We start from the raw sequence: 19113 nt of genomic DNA on the forward strand, positions 1-19113 counted from the left end.
ACACGAAAAATAAAAGCAGCAGCTTTCCTGTTAGCTCAAGCGGTTCAGTGTAGAGTACACTGTGATAGTCACAGGACCTTCAGCTGTTCAGGTCAGAAGCTAGCAGTGGTCACACTGAGAGCAAAGCCCTTCCAAGGCATCACACTTCTGACAGCTTTCCTGAAGATTTTCTCTTTAGAAATGATGTGAAATAAAACCTCAGCAAAGGGCCCTTATCCGGGAGGACAAGCTCTTTCCAACTCGGAAAAGCATCCTTCATTTAGATGTGAAAGTAAATTTGTTTCACAGAATCAACACTCACATTTCAAAATAAGTATAACTTCAAGTCTTCCCAAGATGGTAAGAAAATCTTCCTGCCAACATCAGGTGCTGCATTTGATCACCATGTTTTTAATCACTGATTATCACATAACTGAACTGTTCACACCTTGTTTACATATTATTTTTAACACAAGCCAAAATGAATTCTCAGCAGGAATGAAGTCAGAAAGATGAAAATAACTTGAGAAAGTTACTAGATTGCTGAAGGGTCAGTTATCTGGTTGGCCCTGCTCAAGCAGAGGCTGCACCAGCTGACCTCCACAGGTCCCTGCCAACATCAACCCCTCCATGATGCTCTAATTTACAGCATATTTGTGATAGAATAATGCTTATTTTGCCCCAATCCAAGCACTACAAAAATTAATATTACCCTTTCCCAGAGCACACCAAGCAAGACTCTCAGACCTTTTTGTCCCAAACTACAACCTGTAAGTTTACTGCCTTGCTCCAGATGCACTTGTAACTGGAACCAGAATTCAGATACCAGAAATAAAATATTCTAAAATGAGTCTGATGTCACAAGGAACACTTACAGACTTCAAAAACACAAGCATAGCTTTTTCTTAAATTGCTGCTATTGTTGCTTCCTATTTTTTATTCCAACAAAAAAGTTTAGAATTGAAGAGCTAAAAAAAAAAAAAAAAAAAAAAAAATAGCCTTACTGAAGGAAAATAAACAACTTGCTTTGCTCACTGGAAACCAAGTAAACCACCTAACACGATTTAAGTCATTGCAAGTTGTGATGATCATGTCATGATAAAAAAGCTAACTCTCAAGCAAAATAAATATTTAATAAAGGCAAAATATATTTTCTTTTCAAACCAGCTCCATTCAAAGTAATAAAGCTGGCTCTGATACCTTAAACGTGACTGTTAATTTGGATTTCAGTTGCAGTCGCCCTAGAGATGATTCCTTCGTAAAAGGCTCCAAAAGCAGCTTCTTCCTTTTGTCCTCATGCCTGACTACCAGCAGTTTCTGCTCTGAGTGTTGGATGTTACATTTCTCCTCCTCAGATGCCATATCTATCTTTCCTGTAACACTCCAGCATTTGCAATCCACTACCTAAGAGGTTACAGCCTCCTCTTGCAAGCAGTCTTTCCATTCCCAACACAGTTCCTGGTGGTCTCCAGCAGATTCTCTGGCTCCTCAAAGGAGCACATGATGGTCAGCTTAATCTTTACTTGTGAACAAGTTTAAAATGAAATATGGGCTGCTCATGCTGGCTGGTTCCCTCCACAAAGCCCCACATGTGCATCTAGGACCAGGTCCCTCTGACAAGCTCTCTGAAATCTGCTTGTTTCACCTGTCCAGGTAATTTTCACCCTGCCCAAATGCAGGGAAAAGAAGATTAAAAAAAAAAAAAGAAAAAAAAAACATCAGCAGCTCTGAAGGAAGAACCACCTCTGAGACAGCGCTGGGAACAAGCAGAGCAGCACGGCTAGAGAATTGCTTTGTGACCTCCAGCAAACAAATCCATCTGTCTCTGTCCAAGGCTCCCCTCCTGCCTCATGGAGATAATAGCACACCAGAGGCGACAAAGCGCAATTCAAAGATACCAGTGAAGGACACACAGCTCGTGAGACAGCTACAGAAGATCCACTCAGCATCTGAGGGCATCTCACACACCCAGCACCTGGAGCCAGGCCTGTGCAAGGCAGCACATGGGTGTCTCTCAACTGGCAGTGCTGGTTGGCTGCTTCCACACCGCTAATTCCCAGTGACTGCTAAAAGCAGGGGCTGGAATTGATGCTGCTTTCATCTCCACTTTTTCCTAAATTTCAGAGCTAATTTTCGCATAAAGGCAGAGTGCTGCAGGGTCTCCTCACACGTAAGTGTGTGAAGCCAGAAAAGAACAACTACATTCTTCAGTTGTTACTAGAGGGTGAAACAGAGCTAATAATGTCATCTTAAAACTGCTGACATGCTTTAGCATTTATAAACATCTAATTGAACAGCTTGAGAGGGTGGCAATGAGAGAACATATACAGAGACGCCCGCTGCAACTATATGTGCCCTGCTGCCAATATCACCATGGCTCCACAAACAAGTGTTTGCTTGTCAAGCCTTCACAGCGAGGGGTAGGACTCACCCCATCAGTAGGATCATCTGAAATGGTGGCCAGGAACAGTTACCCTTCTTAGCCAGCTGCTGAAGAGAAGGACCAGGTCCTGGGGAGCACCATGCAGTGCTTGAACCTCTAGCCAACATTAGAAGCAAAGACAGCCACGGAAAGCAGGAGCTGCAGCTAGCCCGCTCAGGCAGTATGTACACCATTAGAAAAAACAGTTTAACATTCAGCAAAAGAAAACAAACCCAAAACATAGCAAATTAATCCTGCAAATAGAAATTCTCCAAATAAGTTGAACTAATGCAGTTTTCTCCCCCTGCCAAAACCCAAGCTTTTTAGGCCATCAGCGTCAACAGTTAAAAGCAAAAAACATCAATGCATCAATGGTTACGGAAACTCAATTTTTCATTAAAAACATTTTGACAGACAATTCCTGATGAGCTCAGTTTCTACATGAGCTGTAACCACATGAAAGAAAAGACTGTTTTTTGCATGTCAGAGCTGTGTAAAGATACTCAGAGTGAACTCATGTTTACTGACCGTGCAACTTTAATTATGAAAGCAAAGCTACGAACTCATCAGCAGCTAAGGTCTTACATCATTCAGAATAGAGCCACTTTCATCAGAAACCTGAGGTCAGCTTCAAATTAGATCAAATATTGACTTTGCTGTGCTCTGCAAGCAGAAGCGTTAATCTTCTTATGACCCAGTGAAGATGATGTGCGTTTTAAAACACTTCAACGGAATCCAAATAGCTGAACAATTATTATTAAGGCATGATACAAGTCACATTTTAGGAGAAAAACTTATATAATTAGTGCTACGCAATATAGACTGAATATAGGTGGTTTTTGTGCAGCTTACGAACTAGGCATACATATGTGCAAAAAACCCACCATGCACAGACAAAAGCACAATGTTCTAGCCAGGAAAACTGATGTGCAGCACTGTTCTCTTCATGCCAATACCAGGAGGGGCTTGGGGCAAGTATGTGCTTCCTTCTGGCAACATTTGCTGAAGCCACTGTCTTCAGTGATGGGCCTCCCAGCCAGGGGCAGATGCACAAGTTGCCTTGGAAACGCTAGAGATTTGCTTTCCCATTGCATCACTACACCTCATACAAGTGGTATGCAGCTCTCTTGATCACTCATGCAGTGTTGAATGAGTACAGAGCACACATACCTACCACAGCCTGCATGGGGGACTAATTTAGAAGAAGCAAATTCCATTCAAGACATGAAGGAGCAGAGCTGCATGCCCGCCCTGCTTCCTCTCTCTCTGGGCACAGCATGAAGCCCCTCACTGGCAGAATGAAGGCCCTGAACCCAGCCTCAAGGACACTTAGAGGCAAAGCTTCAACCCAGCTGTTCTCTGGAACAACATTACACAAGTTGGCTCAGTTGGCAGGCACCAAAAGTAAGGGCGATTTCAGTTCAACAGCTTTGATTCTTTGAGTAGTTTCCCTGTTGGCTGCACTCTGAATTTCACTTTGAGTTCTGGCTGTGCACTAACCATCCTAATGTAGAATGAAATTATGCCAAAACCTGGTTTAGCACTGCAATGACCAAGAAAGCTCTAGGAATCTTAAACCCTCCAACAACACCAGATTGAGGCTCTAATCTGTAATGTGATTTAAGGCCAGTTTTTCAAGTCTGATGAAAGGCAGTACATAAAAGGAGTTTTAGTATTGCACTCAGTGACATAAAATAACAAATGGACAAGCTGATCATAGCAGCCAATGGCTACAGGGAGGTGCTGGCTCCCAGACTCATTGCACCCAGGATACGGCTCACTTTCCACTGCACTCCAGCAAAGAGGCTGCAGAAGCCAATTCAGGAGACTGGGACAAAGCTGACATGAACACAAACAGGCCAAGCTTACACACTCTGCAGAGAGCACTCCTGTCCTGGGCAGACCCAAACTGTGGGCAACACTGCACCAAGCAATACACTGCACTGCATCCTCATGTTAAAGCAGATCTAGCTGTCATTTCTGCCACCCAAGTGCATACACTCATCTTCTAAAGCCTCGCCTGCAGCAACCCAAGACAAGCTCTCTCTCCTGTGATGTTAACTAGGTTGATAAATGTAGTACTTGCAGAGAATCTGGCAGCAGTAAAAGGGTTTTAAGTAGTAATGGAGTTTGCAGATGCCTGAACAGGTTTTTGGCATTGTTACTGGTGTCTTTAAAAATCCAGGCTGTGATGAAAAAGGAACAAAACTGCATCACCTCAAATGCTCATTGAAGATTGAGTGGGTCATTCTCCAGTTCTCACTTTTAACAAAAAAAAAAAAAAAAAAAGAATTTTTAATTTAAACTTCAGGCTCCAGCCCTGAGGAAAGTTATGTCCATGCCCTCCTAGAAAGGCAGAAAAGTATTTGTAGGGAAAACAAGGATACTGTGAATCATAGGACAGGACTTACACATTGCAGGCTTTTGTTTCAAGCTGAGCTTCAAAGCACTATCAGCTGCAAGCAAAATCAGATGGAACCGTACAGTATAAGCTGAAACCTATCACAATGAACTACGAAATACAGCGTATGAGAATTTTCTACTCCTTTTTTGAGGTTCATATACAAGCCTAACCTTTGCCACAGTAACAAGGTTACTTGAAGCCATTTAGAAAATATTTCAACCACCACTTCCAATTTGAAACATAGAAACGATTCTTGTTTTTTCTAGAAAGGAGCCCTGTCACAGGCATCCGGTTTCTACTGATCTCCTCCTAATAAATGGAGGAGGGAAACAACCCTGCACATCCTTCCTTTCTTTATTCAGCAGCTGATGAGCTCCTGTGGCTGAGCTAAAGCAAATTATGCAGAAATACACACATACACACCACATGTTAACTCTTCAAAGCAAGAAAGCAGCCAGGCCTAGGGAATTGTTTTTTTCTGACAGAAAAGGAAAGAAGCACTGTTCTGTATGCACCACTGTGGCACATAATGCAGTGTGACAGGTCATTTCATGCATCATTTAACTCTTTGCACTGCAAAGTGCCATACCACAATGAAGACGAGATTCTCCCCCACCCTAAATGCTATGAAGTAGGGGCAAAGCAGAGCAGCTTGTAAATTACAGGAAAAAGAGGCAACTCTATTCATCAAACTCGAGAGATAGTATTTTTAGCTTGTCCCTTTCCACATGAAGTGTCACCTTATTTTTATGTATTTACTCAAAACAAATAAATAGAAGTATAGGAGCAGAGAGACACAGATGAAAAAAAATGCCAGCCAGAATTTAAAGACTACCACTGGAAAAGAAAACGTTTTTTGTTTGAATTTCAGAACAAAGAGAAGAAGGCTTTTTAAAGAACTGTTTCCTGGATAGTAAAAAGAATGTAGATTTGAAGCGTTTTGCATTTTCTTCCACTAACCATATCGTATCTCTGCATAGCATACATACATATTTCAATGTATTTTAAAACAACCAATTAATTTGTGATCACAAAAATAAGCAGCACTGGATATTGAAGACCTTGGCTACCCATGCAGGGACAAAGCTGGAGCATTCAGCACTGCGTGCCCGTCTGCTGCAGCACTCTGAAGGCCCTCCCAACACTGCAGGGCAGCCTGCTGAAATCCAGGTGCTCGACTTCGTTTCACAGCGCTCTACTGAGCACTGCTAAACTGAATAGCTGGAACTGTGGAAGTATTAGAGAGAATCTAAGACAAAATTGAGCACTACGCTGTCTGACCAGAACTATCTTAACTCAGGAATTTATTCGAATATGGTAAATTATGCTAATAGGCCACTTACCAGATTCAGAGCCTCTTGAACTAAGCGACTCAATAGATCTGACCCTGGACTTTTGATAGCAGCTATTGCTAAAATGCTAAAGCAAACAAACAGTAAAACAAACCAACAAACCCACAACCAAAACACATAAAAGTCACCAAAACACCAAATAAAGAAATCACACACACCCTTCAAATAGCCCCCCAAAAACAGCAACAAAAAACAGCCCCAAGTTTTATAGATCGTTGACTTGAAGACACAACATAAAAATATTCATATGATCCTTGTGACATGGCCATCATCACTGGATTCATTAAAAAAATTAATGTAGCACAATTATAATTTATTATCGTAAAAGTGATTAATTTGTTCCCTTCAACAAAAAAAAAGTTCCAAATCAAACAACAGTTACAGGATCTGCCAGGACACAATTTCAGTCCATGGATGATGTTACTTAATTCCAAACTCATTTTATGACACAATCAGTGGTTTCACTACTATTAGATCACTATTAGATCCTTTGGTAGCAATATTGTCAACTAACTAAAAGGAACACGAACTGTTTATAGTAACACTTTGGAAAATTGATAATTTTCACTGTTCCTATTAAAAGAAACGCCCCTCTTTCTTGTTTAAAGGAAGTTTGGACCAAGCACTCATACACTACCATGTATTTTACCTAAACAGCTTCGCACAGAAGAAAAGCACGTTATTGACTTGGAGAGAAAAAACTAGCAACGTTACTGCACACTTGAAACATCATTTGTAATACTGGCATTTAACACACCTATGGCCCAATGGCCAGGCTCTGCTGCTCTTCTTCATCTTGTATTCCATAGCATGTCATAATCTGCAGCTTCCATGAACCCTGCCAGAGACACCAATTTTAATTACTTCTAATTTGTCGATACATTTCTTAATTCAAGGAAAATAGAACCTTGTACAATGAAAGTTAGAAGTCATACAGAGAAAGGTACCGTATCCTTTCGTGAACTTTTATGTCTTCTCTATGGAAGTCAGTGTAAGATACAGCTGAACTCTGCATAGCAGAATTACTTAGTGAGAACATGAGGTGCCCTTGTCCACCTCTCCTACCAGCAGGCAACATAAAAGACTATCTCTGGATGCTCTGCTGCTCACTTGTTGTTTTATTCACAGAGAAAGACTAGAGAAGAACAAAACAAACAAAACTACATTCAGTGGCTACAGCCCAGTGGCTGCTTCAATGTGTGAACCCAGCAAGTCAAAGTAAGCTGCCTCCAGAGCATAATGCAGTGTTATCCTGCCTTTATATCACTGCCACCTGACTCCAGAATCTACATATAGTAGTAATTTCTCTTTTAAATGCAGAAAGTATTAGCTCCAGAAAATGAATGGTACGTGACCTGTGTGCAAATAGTTTTTCCTATGGATTTCTTGTTTTACTGGAAGGGAAGAAAAGCGACAGTACCGTGCACATGGTAAATCTCATTATACAAACAATTTTACTCAGCACAACAATGGTTTCTGTTTGTAGAATACTGTTTGATGAAAGAAAAAAAAGATTTAAATGGTTACATGTTTCAGTTCCCCAGACGGTTCTCTGGGACATCTTTTTGACTGCATTTAGAACTGCATTAGGCTGAAAGGTAGAATTGCTAAACATCCAATTATGTTGTAAAAGTGTGGTGTCTTTTAAATTGTCAAACATCATACCTGAGACAGGGTACTTGGTTGCAAAACATGTCTAATGCACAGGAGCCTAGTAACATATGACAAAGTGCACATAAGTTTTACGCACAACTTACAGTAATATAAATCACATATCATGTGAAAAATAAGTCTCTTTAAAGCTTCCTCACCTAAAAATAACAGTTTTTTTACACATACATTCTGCCTTAAAAAAAACAAGTGAAGTAGTAGTACTGCAGTGGTGGCATTTGTACTCGTGCAAAACAGAAAAGCTTGCAGCAGAGCACCTTCACCTTCAACCCCCTGCTTGACAGCCCTCTGCCCCATACCCCTAAGTCCTGCCCTCATGACTCCTTAGTCCCACCTGCGCAGGTTAGCCAGGAGCTCCAGCACAGGCAGGCACAGGTGCTTGAGCACAAGGGCTAAGTGCTATATGCACTAAAGCAGAGTGCTACACACAAGGTGTGCCATCTCTATCTTTCTGCACATCAGAATCAGTTGAATGGCTCAGCAATTAGAGAAGCAAACACAAGAAGTTCATGACTGCTTCCTCCTAGACTGCTAACATTCAGGTTGAGAGTGGTGTTATCACAGTAAGTGGCAGATAAAGTAAATGGCTGAAAGTGCAGGCATCTCATCAGTTACATGGCAAGCCCTGGGCTGCCTGTGCCCAAGATATTTAACAGAGAGATAAATGGCCAGGCTCTAAGTGTAGCCATGCAAGCTCAAAACATTTATTATGTTTGGAAAGTTTAAGGCATTGGTCTTTGTCTATTAGCAGAGTGGATTAGTACAGATAGACAACCCAATTGCCAAAAACTACTCTCAGCATTTGTTCCTTACATTAGTCGGCCTGATAACAGAGGGCAGTAAACACGTTTAAAAACCACAAAGCTTTGATGAATATTTTTCGGGTTTCTTGGCCCCCCCCCCCCCGCCACCCCTTCCATAAACTTCCAAGCCTATCAATTTATTCATACTTTTCAGATAATTCAATAAGCAGCTTTGCAATATGCTTCAGTACCTATTCAGAATTGTACATTGACTCTTTCCTTCCACCACTTGCTTTCTACAATCTAACAGAGGTTACCTTTACAGCACTTTTGTCGCTGAGGCATCCTTTTTTTTTTTTTTTTTCCCTATAGAATATAGTGGCATATTAAAAGGGCAGAAAAAATTGGCAGAAAATAAGCTTCCCTGCATTCCAGCTTGTCCTCAGATATCAGAGGGGCCGGGGTGGCTGGGTTTCAATGCTGGCTGATGTCCAGCTCAGCAATGTAAGTCCAGTTGCATCCAATGTATGAAATATTATGATTACATATTCTCTAGCAATGCATTGCTCATTCATCTTGATGTGTTTAAGTGGACTCTCACGACAGCCCTTAAGGAATTTGGCTCTGCCTAATGAGAACTCATGATTAGTAAACAGTATCATTTATTAAAGAAACAGGAATACAGATTCTTTTGGATTGCAGGTGACAAACACTATTTGTAAAAGCACGTGAGGTTAATCAAGAACATGAATAATACAGGCAGCTACAACAGTGTTAAGTGATGGAACAGCTCTGGAGATTTCTAAGTTTCCCAAGGAAGCACTCAGAGTAATTGAGTGTGCAAATCTCACCCAATAAACACCCCTGTGGGAGAAGAGAAAGAGGTGCTCAACCTGTTGGCTTGTCCCAGAAGTCAAGTGTCCTCCTGACTGATCTGCAATGATCTCTCCCCTTACGTTCCTTCTGTTAGGCCATTTTAATACTGTTTTCTTACTTTCAGAAGGAACTTGAATAACATTAGTCAAACATACCTTTGTTTCGTAAAGCTTACCCAGAGAACGTGGTTCTGACAGAAGGTGAAGAACTGGCTCAGAGCAACAACAAGTGCAGTTCTTCAGTTCCATAGTACCCCCAGTCTCTCAACTGTGATGTGACCTCACAGCCTAGTCATGTGCATGTTTACTCCTCTCCACCCTCCATGCTGTATCTCAGAGTCAGCATGCCAAGCTCCCCTGGTACTGTTAACAATCTAAGGTTTGGCAGTTTTACATGGCTTAGGAATCTGTCACAGATTGTATTATCCACCTCATTCTACTGGAGGTTCACCTTCTGGCAAGAGGGGAGCATCTCATTAAGCTACCTCCAACAAATATTCCATGTAATCCCCCGAGTCTACAGTCACTCAAGCATCACAACATTTAGAAGGAACTGGGGAGGTTACATGTAGTCTTGTCATGAGGATTAGAGCTCAATGGACTCTTGATCTATATTGGCACTATTTATGGGGTAGGATGATTGGGTCACAAACATAGTCTTGCTAAATACCATGATATCAGTCTTGAGTAAGGCACTGGGCATAACAGCCAAGCCAAAGGAGGAGGCTGGGGGAGGAAGGAGCACCCTGTCATGATCTGTCAGTACTTCTTATCTGACTTACTGTAAAGAAAGTGAAACAGGGAGCAGGATTTGGTACTTAATGTTGATCATAGAATTCTTAGAGTTGGAAAGCAACTTTAATGGTCATCTAATCCAACTCACTTGCAACCAACAGGAATACCTACAGACAGATCAGGTTACCTAGGGCCTGATCCAGCCCTGCCTTGTAAGTTTCCAGGGAAAGGGCATCAGCCACATCAGTAGGCAACCTGTTCCAGTGCCTCCCCACCAGCACTGTAAAATACTTCTTCCTTATATCCAACGTAAATCTACCCTCTTTAAGGCTGAAGCCATTTTCCTCTGTTTTATTACCACCAACCCTATTAAAGAGTCTGCTCCCTTCTTTTCTGTAGCTCCTTCTCAAATACTAAAAGGCCACTCCCAGGTTTCCCTGGAGCCTTCTCTCCAGGCTGAACAGCCCCAGATCTCTCAGCCTGTCTTCATAGGAGAGGTGTTCCATCTTCCAGATCATTTTTGTGCCCCTCCTCTGGACATGCTTCAACAGGTCTCATAACTTCAGTAGAAGTCATTAATGAAAACTAACAGGAATTGGACACTTAACCCCCTCCTAACATACAACACCAATTGACAGAAGTGCAAGGACAGGAAACACAGGCCTGCATAAATCTTAAACAGGATGGCAGGAGGTAGTGGCAGAATACCATCAGCTTGGCACTATCCTGTTCTTCATTTCTTATCTAGACAATCACTGAGATATTACAAAGGAAAAGAACAGCTACTGAGTAAGTGGACAAAGAAGGAAAAAGAAAATCCACAAGTCCTCTTTGGTTTCTTTGCTACTATCAAGTGGCCCCCATTAGTGCTAGGAAGTAGGCATGAAAAGAAACAAGACCTGATCAGCAGCTTGGGCTGCACGCTGGTCCGTGCACCTGCTTCAGCTCAGCAGTGCATAAGGGCACAGCAGGAGCAGGGTGAGAGGGGATAGTGGAAAGGCATCAATAATACATGTCTTAACAGTCAGAGGGGAGGAAAGGGAATGTATGCAGTCCACCACTTCAAAGCATTCCTGGCCATTTCTGTGAGTGTGGCAACTCTTTCTTTACTGGTTTATTCCTAGACTACAACCCCAAGCAGCTCTCCAACACACTTACAGAGAGAAGGGGTAGCAGTTTGAGTCAGAAATTCAGCACAAGTTCTTCCCCGTAGGGAGGTCTGATTGTGTTCCCACAGTTACCAAAATCTGATTACCAAAACATAGGCTACTATCAGGTTTGCAGAACAGGCAGGACCTTTCCAAAAACTAAACAGTTGTTCACTCAGATGAAAGGTTCTCCACAAGCTTCCGCTCAGCATTTGTTCAGACATTTTTGCATCTACTCACAATGTCCCGCATCCTCCTGACTTAGCACTGCCTGGGCTCAGCAGCAGTCATTTCTTCAATTTTCCTGGGATTAAGAGCTAGCACACACTTGAGCATGGAGTTTGGTTGCACAAGATTACAGTATTGGCAATCTCCGCTGTCCAATTTATCATGAAGGTTTAACGCTCATTTTCTTGGTATTTTTACTTACTGTTGGTCAGCCTTCCTAGACTGCTGACCTGCCTACCAACGAGTGAGCCGTTTATCACAGCATCCTTCAAAAATTTTCTTCCTAATTCTGTGTGTCTTCTCATGTTAATGGGAGTTTCAATGAGAATTTGGCCATGACATTTTAATAAAATCTCACAAAATATTCTAGGAAATTATCCCTTTTGTTATCAAAAAAGTGAAAAAGTGGCTCGGTGATTACAGCCTCAGATTTACCATTGCTTGCACTTATAGCTTAAAAGTTATTTTTATTAATGAGCTTATCCACAAGCATTTTAATTAAAACATGGCAATTCATAGCACTGAAATTTTGTACTTTGCTTGCTCTTCCTAGCTCTGTCTCAACATGGTTTTATCTTACACTGTAGCAAATTTCATATTAATTTCTTCATAGAGCAGTGACAAAAAATTAGACATTTAGAGTTCATTGAATATTGTCCAGCTGAATACAACAGCCTAAAGGATCTGCTACGAGCAGGAAGTAGGGATATAGCCATGCAAAAACACTGAACTAAACTGGTTACCACTGCTAGCTAGATTTGTCTGGTGAAAATCTTTGTAAAAACACTGCTATATTCTCTGCACGTGGAAATACACAAGTGGAATCACCCATAATTCTCATGACTCTGAATTGCTTTTTGGCTTTTTGTTACTACAGCTTTCTCTAGATTTCATGTGTTACTTAGAACTATTTTAATGACTTCATTCTGAAAAGAGCACAACATATAATCTGGTGCCTCATCTGAATGATGCTATTGGGCAAATCTAGGTATGCCCTAGTTGCTCAGCTCAAAACAAATGAGTCTTTTAGTGTGTATACATGGGGGCTCATTACTGTACAGCTCTGTACAAAGAGCAAGTGGAAATATTAGAAAAAAAAACAATAAAATCTCGGTCTTTTCAGAGCCCTCTGTTCCTCCAATGGGAAAAGAAAACTAAACTAGCATAAAATATTTTCTCCCCTCATTTGAGGTCACAGCAAGACACCTGCACAGTAACACAGATGAGCGCGCTGCCTCAGGGGGACACTAAAAAATGCTGCTTCAGAGAAATCTGGGACAAGTTTATTTAAAAGCCTGTACTTAGCCTCCAATGTCTGCATTCTGAGCCTTGCCGTTGCTTTGCATGCTAGTTCTTCATTGGAATTCCTTTCTTCAGAGTGCAAAATGAAAATCCCCTATCCCTGCAGTTTATTCAGCCAACCAGCTGTGGTGGCTGCAGGCAAGTGGGGATGGAGGCACAGCTCCAGTGCCTCCTTCACTCTCTGAAGCTGGGCAAACAGCTGCTCAGGCAACCTCTGGATTGTGATATTGTCTCCCACAGCATGCTGTGGAGGACTCAATCTTCTGTTTCATCTTTCTGCATAGAGAAGGGACACAATCTAGTCCCTTAAACCAGTAGCAGCTCTCCCGGAAGACCTCAATAAATTGTAAAAATGTGTCTTAGAAAAAGCTATAGACTCAGAGCACCGTGTCTTCATAAATTTCTATTTATTTAGAAGAAAAACTTCAATCTACACAATTGTTAAAGTAGCTTGTGATTACAAAATCATGCTACAGGACATGTTTTATACAAACATCTGCTGCTGCTTATATTGCATCAAATTCAATTTATGAAATGAGTTTATGAGCATGAGGCATAAGTAAACTACAAATACAAAAACAACTCTTACCACTAATATCCCTGGGAGATCAAAAAACTTAGTTTTGTGATATTTTTATTTGCATTTCCCATGAAGTCCGGATTTTTGTTGTAATTAACAAGGCGGGAAAGCACAAAACTGTGGTGCTTTGGGAAAAGAGAATTACCTTACAGACTTGTTGCCAACTAAGTAAGAAATAGTCAATGACTTTTTCCACAGCTGGGTGAAGGGTTAAGCGGAAATAAACCTCATTCTCACTGCAGGCAAGCTGGGGGATCACAGATTGGCTGTGCCACCTCCTTGGACCTGCTCAAGTTAGCTACATGGATTCACATGAAGGACATGAGTTATACTCACAGATGCACATGGAATGGCTACTAGGAACATGTAGCGTCCCACACAGATATAGCAAGCAAAATGCTGCCTATCCAATCAAGCAAAATATCCTTAATTAGAAGCACACCTTGCATTAGGTTCTGTAGAAGGAAAATTCAATTTGTACTTAACATGAAGGCTTTTTTCACATTGGTTAATTAGTAGCTACAATCCTAGCTACTGAAACCTAAATATCTTCTTCCCATGCTTCTACATGGGAGGTCATGAAGCTCAGCTGCCAAGCGCACACAACCAGGCTTCCACAAGAGCTCTCTAGAGATGAACACTATGAAGAAACCCGGAGCTTGGCCCAAGCCAGCCTCAGCACTGTAGCAATGAACCACCTAAACCCCTAGTTCTCATCTTCCCATTCCATGAGAGGGTATGGCTGTTAGTATTTCTCTTTTCATACATGACAATCTAGAAACACCAGCCCATAAGCAGTGACTCATTAGCAGCCAGTTAACTCCAGCTGCTAAGCAGCACAAACCCCGCAATGTAGTAACCCGAAAGACTCAGAAAGCTGGGTAGACTAAGACAGAGCAAACATGCCTGCAGTGCAGAACACTTCATCTCTCCTTCAAAAGAATGCTTGCCAGTAGAAGTAGGCTCACAATAAAGGCTACAGAAGCTGTCCCAACACCTCTGGTTCTTCCTCTCCACAGCAAAACCATAGGATGCAATTAAATTTGCATACGTTTTGAATAAAACAGGAGCTTTCAAAGTAATACAATACATATAATGGACCTTTCCTCACCATACAGTTTTCAGATGCTGCTTCTGTTTGTTTAAATGACACTTCAAACTCCTTAGATGTACAACAAAAAGGCTACTATGAAACTACAGCTCATTTGACCATGGTACGTTTTTAAACTACTCAAACGCCCGATGGAAAACTGTAGAGTTAAAAAAAGCAGCTTTTCTTTCAAGTGCAATACACATTTCCGTAAAAACTATCAACTGAAGAAGTTCCCTGTCCTGTGGTAGCAATGACCTAAGCAAGCGTGGTTCCCTGGGTCGCTTACTGCTGGCAATATTCACCACAGCTGAGCAGAGCAAAGGAAATTAAGCTCTCAACCTCTGCTGGAATTTCACTCAGTGTATTTCAGAGGCTTGGGAAGCACAAGGCAAGCCCATGCCAATGCTGCCTGGTAAAAGTCACCTTGGCCTACCAGGGTTCCTCTTGCTCTGCAGTTATGGCAACTGAACCACAAAGACTTAACAACAATTTCTCATGATTTCAGAGCACAAGACAAAAATCACATCAAGTTTACTCCGTGATACGCAACAGCACCTTCTTTTGCCCTGGCACTGCTTTCCTTGTGAGTGGTCAATACATTACTCACCCATTTTCAGTGCAGCAGCCACCGATCACAAATAACAAAGCAAACATGAGTGCACAATTTGAGGAGTGCTGTGCTGCTTCATTTTGTCACCAGCATAAATTTCAGCATCAGATTTTTCCTGGACACCTCCACTATCACAAGTACAGTGCCCTGTCATTCCCAGTATGTATAATTCTGCAATACAATATGTGTGTGTTTATGCTAACTGGCTAAAAAGAGTAGTTTGAATTTATATCACTTCCCCTCCTCCTCCCAGATAAATCTGTATTGTGTCCTCTGCCACTGCACTGCAGAACTGGATGCCAGCAGAGATTTATGGCCAGCGATAAGCTCTGCTGAAGATCAGAGCTGAGTTATGCTGGCAGATTGTTTTGGCAGTCTGAGCTGGAATAAGACCATGACACAATAACTGAGGCACAGCCATGCATGCACATATGTATGTTTGGGTGCCTGGTGATGGACATGGTGGGCAGGAGGCCTGAGACCAAAATAGCACGAGGAGCAGATAAAAATCAGGATTAAGCTGCACTGGCAGAACTGCAAAGGAAAGTTTGCACTTAGACTGCCTACACAGCATCTGACTCAGAGCTCTTGGTCACATCTGTATGAATAACAATTCACCACAAGTGCAACTGCTAGAGGAACAATGTTGGTGTGACTGGGTCTATTCAAACAGCTTAAGCAACTCTCCCCTCTACAAATTATTTTGGTATGAACGTGCTGTTTGCAAAACCTGCAATGCACTTCACTTCCAGCTATTGAAAGTGGCATATTGAGAAGTATTTAAGGACCATAATAATGTATTTTTTAACTGCTGCACCTAAATAAAAATGAAACAGCAAAGTACAGCAAAGGCCCAAGCTGTTCTGCACTGCATGCTTCCCTGATCTATTATTCTCCAAGATAATTCCAAATACCTTTTTCTATCAAATCAGTAAAATTTACATTTACTAACGAGCTCTAGACACACATCAGCAACAAACAGAAGAAAAGATCCTGCTGGAAAGCAACAAAATTAAAAGGGTTTGGTGAGAGCAGGGCAGGCAGTGGTGGGAGGCGAGGGCTGCCCAGCCAGGAGCCAGGCTGTCCCTCAGGTAAGGGACAGGTGTTGGAGCACAGGTACTGGACCATTAGTCTCAATAACCATTCAGACTTGCTAAGGAACATGTGGTGGGACTTCTCATGTTCTCCCTGAGGTTTTGGAGAAAAGTCCTCTGTAAGTGCAAAGCACTGTTAAATTGTTTTTGACTGGGGATCAGAGACTTCAGGCATATCCTGCTCAGTGCCAGTGGTTCAGTTTGTGTAACCTCAGCTCCCCAGATCTCTCTAGCAAAGCACACCTCCATTTCTCTGAAAGGAACCCTAAGGCAGGGTGCTTTCCCACACCTTTAAAACTGATAACTTGTCAAGTCATTCAGTCTCACAGTTGCTGTATTTCTGAAACTAAAGAGATAGCTTTTACTCTGCCCCTCATAAGAAAGTGAAAAACTGACAGGATTTTCATTGTTTTCAGCCATGGAACAGGATTCAGCTACACAAGATTTTAGGAAATAGGAAGACAGACAATTCCTGAAAAGCTTATATCCACAGTCTTTTAATATGACAGCGCTCTTCCATGCAGTTTCATTAAGCAATAACTAGATATTTAGCAGCAGCTACCGTAGAAGATGATTCCAGGGGATATGGCTACTACGGAGTAATCAAGCCCACGGGATTAGAAGCAGTCTGCTGAGCCTAATGCTTTAACATCATAGAATAATTTATCTTCTCATGATAACCATATTTTCTCTAATGTATTATTACTTCTATGTTAATGGGACCCTTATAGCATGAAAAGCCTGTCACACCCAGCACCATGCTGCTGTTATTTCCTGTGTATATACCACTCACTGTCATCAATGCTTGTTCTTGAGCCTTTTTAGCTGTTGACCCAATTTAATGCCTTGCTGGAGATTGTCTTCCCAGCCATAATTAAAGTAAAAAGGGATCTCACAATAAATGCATATCTCCAGTGCCCATGGCATCTGTTAATTCTACTCTCAGCATACGTGCTCACTTGCTACAAGCATTCCAAGAAGATACATATTTGGTAGCATAAATTCTGTCTTCCGAGACAAATTTATATCAGAATAAACATTTAGATCCCAGCCAAGAAAACCTCAGCTAACCCTTCAAATAGCATTTTGCAGCATTATGTGTGTTCAGGAAGGATCATGGGCCACACAGTAATTTGTAGCATTACTCACAGCACTGCAATCAGACTTTACCTCAGCAAGGCAATTAATTTAACCCAATTTGGTTGCCCTCAGAGGCTGACACGTTGAGGCAGAAACAAACCCTGTCTACAACATGGTAATTAGCAATACACATCAGAATAAAAGAGCTCATGCAGTACACCCATTAGCAGATAAGTTTAGCTAAATAATCTTCAAGTACAGCCTTTCTAACTCTACCAAAAAAGATATGTTTGGGGTGTGAGTCTTCATGTGCTTTCCCACAGTTTTTCAAATTTCTGCAACTCAGATCCACATCAGAAATATACAGTGCTGTCAACCTTCTGGCTGACTCTGGTAAGTGATAATTCATAGCATCAGATCAGGTACCCCCAAGCACTCAAAACCTTATAAACAGGCCGTTACTACTTCACTACTGTCCAACACCTCCTAAAAAAGAAATAAGAATTGAGGGGAAAAGGAAACCACATTAACAATGCAAAAGTGGATCTCCTTTCCTTGTGCACTGTGTGTACAGGGGGATATCATCCACTTTTTGCCACTGTTCAACTATTTCCATGCCCATACCAACTGACAGGAACTCTAAAAACCCATTATTTGCCATCACAGCCACCCTTAGGATTTTGTAGAAAGCACACCAGGCATCCACTCATGCTGGCCACATACAAGGGAAGGCACAAATGTCATTCTAAGGCAACTGAGGGAGTGCTGCTTAGAGTATTTTGATTTCAGATCTGGACCCAGCTTTTGACTTACCAGTAACTACAGTGGCAGAATGAGCAGACACAGATTGCTCACTATGAAGAAGAAAACCAGTAGGAGGAACTTTGTTTCCTCAGACTTGACAGAGAATGCAGAAGCCTTATCATGCCCTTCTCCCTTCCTCATGTGAGGATAAGGGACTGCTTGGGGAAATTAAAGTACAAGATGTAATTTAATAACAACTTACGATTTTTACAACTGCATTTCTCTCCAACTTCCTCTCATCCTACTGATCTTGCTTTTAAATGCAACAGTGGGGTTCACATTCTTGAAGTATATTCCACCTGGAGGTGTAATAATTAATGTGACGGTGATGAGCAATCAGAGTAGGGTCTCTTGAAGCCCACACATTTGGCAATTCATTCTTGCTTTAAGTGCTAGACATAGTACAAGGGATTGATTGAAAACACCTTAGAAAAGAGCTACAAAGATGTTTCTTACTCCTCGAGAAAAACAAAAACAAACAAACAAAAAAAACCCAGTACAAAGTGAAAGGGAAGAAGGAAAAGGAGAATGTTCAATACCCCTTCCAAAAAAAGCGTAGAAACCAGAGATGACATCCATTGCAGTGGCTTGAAGAAAGAAGGAGCAGAGGCTGTCACACAGTACTGCAGATGAATCACAGCAGCATCCTTCATAAGCCAGGAGCTATTGTGCATCATCAAAATACCATGGCCATGTGTTATGACAATTCAGCGTCACTAGGATTCAGCAGTTCTCCAGTCACTAGCAAGAGGCATTACACTGCTTTCAAGCAGTACAGAAAACAAGTACCACTGTTCAATAAAATTTGCAGCTATGTAGTGTTATACAAAGGGATGGCTTAATCAAATCTCATGCCTCAGGGCATAATACAAATGCCTACAGGAAGAAGAAAGCATTTATCTTCCCACGCCCACTCCCCCAGTATTTCATAACAAGTTGCTCTTGCCTTTCTCTAAACCAGGAAAAGAAATGTTATAAATAAGAGCATATAAT

General features: G+C 41.6%; 1 protein-coding gene across 4 annotated transcripts in view; it reads right to left on the reverse strand.

The window, feature by feature from the left end:
• Positions 1-19113, reverse strand: part of RGS6 (regulator of G protein signaling 6) — a 232904-nt gene that overhangs the window by 89480 nt on the left and 124311 nt on the right. The window lies entirely within an intron of this gene.

The sequence above is a fragment of the Lagopus leucura genome, unplaced genomic scaffold (genome assembly GCF_019238085.1).
Source record: "Lagopus leucura isolate 7727_CA_CO unplaced genomic scaffold, USGS_WTPT01 Super-Scaffold_1, whole genome shotgun sequence".
Classification (NCBI taxonomy): Eukaryota; Metazoa; Chordata; class Aves; order Galliformes; family Phasianidae; genus Lagopus; species Lagopus leucura.